Raw genomic sequence first — 6016 nt, 5'->3', positions numbered from 1 at the left:
GGCTTTGCAATTAAGATGACCTTGCATTCCATAATAGTATCTCAGTTACTAATTTGGTTCTGACTCCTGACCCCAGTTCCCCCCCCCAAAAAAAAAAAAAACCATTGAGTGAGTGGTAACAACTCAAGCTATTGGATCCTTGTCAGTTATTTTTTTTCCTGGCTCCTTGCTCTGTCTTCAATCCAGGCTCAGCCACTGCAGACATTGTGAGGTGAAGCACTGAAAGGTTTGTCTCTCAACCATCTCTCCGTTTCTCTCAGTTTTTCTATCTTCCTCTCAAAAAATACAAGGCAGTCTAGAAATATTTTCATATATCTGATATGATTTGGATAAATTGAAAATGTAATGCCATGTTAAAGAAGCTAAATCTAAGAGGTCTCATATTACCTCATTCCATTGCCAGGAACTGTCCAGAGTAGGTAAACACATAGCAAATAAAGAGATGAATGGTTGCATGAACCAAGTTCATGCAAGTTTGCAAGTGGCTGCTTAGTGGACAAAGGCTTTGATTATGGGATGATGCAAAAGGCTTCAATCTACATAGACATGATAATTGTACAATTATCTGATCTGATTTCATCATCATTTAAAAAAAATCATCTATTATTTTTCACTTTATGTTTCTGTGTGGGAGCAAACTGTTGAAATACTTACTTAAGGTATACTAAGCTGATCTTCTGTATATTAAGATAATCGAAAATGAATCTTGATGTGAATGGAAGGGGAGAGGGAGTGGGAAAGGGGAGGGTTGTGGGTGGGAGGGACGTTATGGGGGGGAAGCCATTGTAATCCATGAGTCGTACTTTGGAAATTTATATTCATTAAATAAAAGATAAAAAAAAAGAATTTATTACTAAAAATGCTAATGATCACCTGGGCCCCCAGTAAGTTGTAATCATTTTGCTAGGGGAAGGTCTTGCCCCCATGTTTATTGATGCCTGACCAGGATGACTGATGTTATGTAATTGCCCTAAGCTCTGTGAAGAAAGCATGCTGAAAGCCAAGACAGGCCAAAAGCTAAGCCTCTTGCATCACTTAGCCAAGTTGTGAAGGCAAAGGAAAAAAAAAAAAAGGCTTCAATCTACATAGACATGATAATTGTACAACCCTGTGAACATACTTTATAAAAAGTCAATGCAGAATTTGAATGTAAAAGTAATGTAATACAACATATTTGTACATTACTTCAGTGGTTCCCACAGGGTATGTGAATTTCATCGGAATAATAGCATCATTGTCTCCTGGAATATGAACACTAAGCAAAGGCAAAAAGAGAAAGCAGTCAAATGATGGAGGACACAATTACAGAATAATGTCTATAATCGTGGAATCTACCGATAGTTGTGATAAAGATATGCTGTCCAAATAACTAGACAGTAATTATTGACTAAGATGTTTGTGAACAATACAGTGTCCAAAGTGAAGAATGCTCAAGGATTAGTTGACTCTTGTGTTTGGGAAATAAATTCCACTAAATTATAACAACAAAAGGATAAATTCAAGACCTCGAGGAAAGCAAGATAAAGCAGGTATAACTGAGACATGTTTTCAAATATAAACATTTATAGCATCTAAATTGATAAACAAAAAGGAAATTAATTAGTGTACATATTTTCAGGGATAACCCTACCATATAAAATGACATTGCTATTTATAAGTTGATGGTCTGCTGTCTTTCAGTTTCCTTCATTATTTTTATAGCTGTAGAACATTCAATCTTATGGATCTGCCATATTCAACTTATTGAATCATTCACAGGCGATGATTTGTGTTGTTTCCACACTTCCAGTGTTATGAACAGATTATCCTGACTATTCTTTTAAAAATATATGTTTGGGTATGTACCTCCAACTGTTTGAGTGCACAGGATATTTCAAATGGTTCTGAGGAAAATGCAGTGAATATATATGTTTATTTTAGTGAAAAATTTAGTTTTTATTTATTCATGTTTTAAGCGAGTTTCTAAAACTTAAAACAACTAAAAAAACACCCCCCAAAAGAAGTGACTTCTAAGTGAAAAGTTTTTGAAATTAATGAAGATACTGATAAACAAAACTCTCTGTTATCCAAACATAACACATACATAAACATAAATAAGTTGAGTTTTAAAATTCTAGGCAAATATAACTTATAAGTGTGTAACCATTACAGTAGTATTCTATGTGATCTGAATTTTCATGACATTTCTTATGTTTTGCTATTTTCTTAAATATCCATTTCATAATTCATTTATTTATTTTATATTAAATATTTAAATAATGTTTCCTAAAAGTAGGTAATTATGTTCTTTAGATGAAGAATGATGAGGCCGGCACTGCGGCACAATGGGTCTCCTGGCTTTGGATCAGCGCAGCTCCAGCCATTGCGACCATTTGGGGAGTGAACCAATGGACGGAAGACCTTTCTCTCTGTCTCTCCCTCTCACTGTTTGTAACTCTATCTCTAAAATCAATAAATAAAAATCTTTCAAAAAATAATACAGAATGATGATAAAATACTGAAGCAATTTAAAGGCTTTGCTAATGAGTACACCCATCCCAGATTCTTTCACACTCACTGTTTGTAGCTCCATCTCTAAAATAAATAAATAAAAATATTTCAAAAAATAATTCAGAATGATGATAAAATACCAAAGCAATTTAAAGCCTTTGCTAATGAGTACACCCATCCCAGATTCTTTCACACATATCACTGCCAAACACAGAACATAGCTCTGGAGGATTCTGGGCTAGAAATTGATTTTATTTCCAAGGTAACTCAGGTCATGCTTTGGTAACATATGAACCCCAAAGTTGTAAGACATCAATGCAGTAAAGATTTACATTAGTCTCAGAGTAAATATATAACAGTGGTTGCTGAGAGAGGGGGCTGTGCTCCCCAGAGACATGGAGATAAAATGAGGGAAAGACCACTGTCCTGATGATGCTGCACCAAATGTTCATGCTTTCCTCACTTGGAATTTCAAAGCATAGAGCCTCTGGGTATCTTGCCTATTTTCATTCCTTCTGTGAGCAAAAGTCATTCTCCTTAAAGCAATGTGCATGTGAAATGTCATCTTCTCTATGCTCAGAATGACAGAGTGCAGCATGGGGATGGCCTCATCCACAACCATGCCCCACGTTGCTGCCATGATCCACACCTTCCCCACATGAAGAAGCATTTTTCTACAATGTATACACTGACAAGACTCTACATCACTGTGTAGCATGTGCACATTTGCAGAAGAAACTCTTGTTCTCCTCTTGAAAGCAATATCACTGGATACTGAGGATGCCTTTTCTTCCTGAATTATAGCTGGATTTGTGTGGATTTTACTACCACATTATCTGAACCCACACTTATATTTATTAACTCATGGGACAAATAGATTAAATTAGTTGAAGAGATTAAAGTCTAGGAAAAAGGCAAATAACCATATGTAAAAAAAACTCAGAGAGTTTATTTCAGCATCTAATTTCATTTTTTACTTGTAGTTAGAGTTCTTGAAATAGTCTGTGTTCTTATTTACAGTTAGTAACTTGGAATAATTTACAGTGAATTTGTCAAAGGGTCTCAAAGGTGTATGCCTAATATGCCATATATTAGGCATCATAAGCACAGAAGATAAAGTTTAGCTCAGACTATGAATAGTTGCAATATTTTGTGGAGATTTGGAAGCTTTCTTTTTGGTCACACCCTGATCCTTAATTTCAAAGGAAAATCACAGTCTCATAAAATAGTCCAAGGGTAGAGATAGAACATAACATAAGTAGTATGTATACATATGTTTAGATTTATAGAATGTGAACGTTTTGTAACTTTGGGCCTACCAGATAACACAAGGTGTCTTTAAGGAGAAATTGTGAATTCTGAAACATCTATGTTTCTCACACGTGTCATCAGCAAATGTCTTTCAATTGTGCAGCTTTCTATCAGCAGCTGAGAGAATATTAGGAACAAAGCTAATACATGTGCTAGAAGCAAATTAAGAAGAAACAAGCACACACACACACACAAACACAGACGCTATGTATATTCCTGTATACATTCTGAAAGGCTTAATTATATATGGTGAGCATCTTTACTGTATTTTTATGTACTGCAAAGACAATTAGATTACACAAAGTGATGTAAAAGGGTAAGTATATGGATAAACTACTGCCCTTCTCTGGATGTACATACTATTTCCAATTTATGAAGCCTATTTCTCCATTAGAGTACTACAGGACTGGGAGAGATGTTAGACACAGCCATGAAGAGACTTCCTGGAGGTACACATAGGGTCATCAGTGGTGAAGATGACCTTTCACCTTCTTGATGAAGGATTTTGTGACATGATGAAATTGAATATTTTTTTTAGCTCCAAACTAATTATTTCTACAATTGCCAAATCCCTCAAAACAGTTCACTGACCTAATAACTCTTGGCCCCTGTGCACGCAGATTTACAGAGCTCTGTCCTGGCAATGCCCTAGGGAGGAATGAGAGTCCAAAGCATGTTTTTCCAAAACTGTTTTTCCTCCTAATGGAGAGTGGCAGGTGCTTGGCCTCAGGGAGGGATGATGCCCTGAGTTCCCGGATGGGACAGAAATGAAGCAATGGAAATATATAGAAGCCAGAGCTGATCTAATCACAGGGACATTAAGGCAAGGCCTCAGCCCTGTGACTCCCTTTGAAATGTCTTCCTTGTGATTCTAGCTGTGTCCCTGTGTGACTCAGTAGACTAGCACACACTGTCCACAGGTTGAGAACATACAGCTACTGGGATCAGCTGTGCCCTACACAGAGCTCTATTCTCCCTGCAGGGAGCTGAGATAGCAGATATAATCCAGACCATTTTTACCTAATATCAACAGAGATTCGGGCCTTTAACTTTATGGTGGGTTGTCTTGACATGCTATTTTCTATGATGTTTCTCAACCTACTCCTGAATTTTTCATACAGTTCGCAGGAAATACCTCCCAGGAACTGTTATAATTCCATGAGGCCAAGTGTCTACAGAGATGGAGACCTGGTACTGGGTGGGTTTTTCCCTCTTTACTTTCTGGAACCAGAATCAGAGATGGACTGGAAGAGGAGCAATTTAAAATTAAATCAATGAATTAAATACAGTTTAGAGCTTCAAGAACAGATAAACCAAGACAGAGGGGAAACAAAACTGCTGTTCTTGAGAATAGATTTTTGGAATAATAATAATAATAATAATAATGAAAAGGCCAGTGTGATATATGGCATATCAATAAGTAAACAAACATTTGTTGTTACAGGAATAATTGAAGGAAAAGGCTATGGAGAACTTCCTGAATGCAATAATAACTGGAAGCTTCTTAGTTCTTGAAAGAGATATGAACATTCAGATAACGGACGTTCAACCCTTTACAGACTCAACCAATAAAGATGTTCCATAAGGAATGTTGCAGTCAAATTGTCAAAAGGTAATAATAGTGGGCCGGTGCTGTGGCACAGTGGGGTAAATCCCTGGCCTGAAGCTCTGGAATCCCAAATTGGTGCTGATTGTTGTCCCAGCTGCTCCTCTTCCAATTCAGCTCCCTGCTGGGAAAGCAGTAGAAGATGGCCCAAGTGCTTGGGTCCTGCACCCATGTGGGAGACCTGGAATAAGCTCCTGGCTCCTGGCTTTGGATCAGCACAGCCTCGGCTATTGAAGCCATTTGGGGAGTGAACCAACAGAAGGAAGACCTTTCTCCCTGTCTCTTCCTCTCACTGTCTGTAACTCTACCTCTCAAATAAGTAAATAATATTTTAAATAAACTATACCCAAGCCTACATTATCCATAAAAAACTCACTTCACAGGTTAAGATACACATTCACTGAGAGTAAAGGATTGCAAAAAATATTAGATACAAATAGAGAGAAAAAATGATCAGGAGTAGATGTACTCATATCAGGTAAAAACAGATTTCAATCCAGAAATTAAAAAGAGACAAAGAAGATTATATATTAATAAGAGAATTCATTTAGAAAGAAGACATAACTATATATATATACATATATAATACAAAACCCCAAATATATAAAG

The sequence above is a fragment of the Oryctolagus cuniculus genome, unplaced genomic scaffold, assembly GCF_964237555.1.
Source record: "Oryctolagus cuniculus unplaced genomic scaffold, mOryCun1.1 SCAFFOLD_50, whole genome shotgun sequence".
Classification (NCBI taxonomy): Eukaryota; Metazoa; Chordata; class Mammalia; order Lagomorpha; family Leporidae; genus Oryctolagus; species Oryctolagus cuniculus.
The sequence above is the reverse complement of the archived record's forward strand: the minus strand, read 5'-3'. Positions refer to the sequence as shown.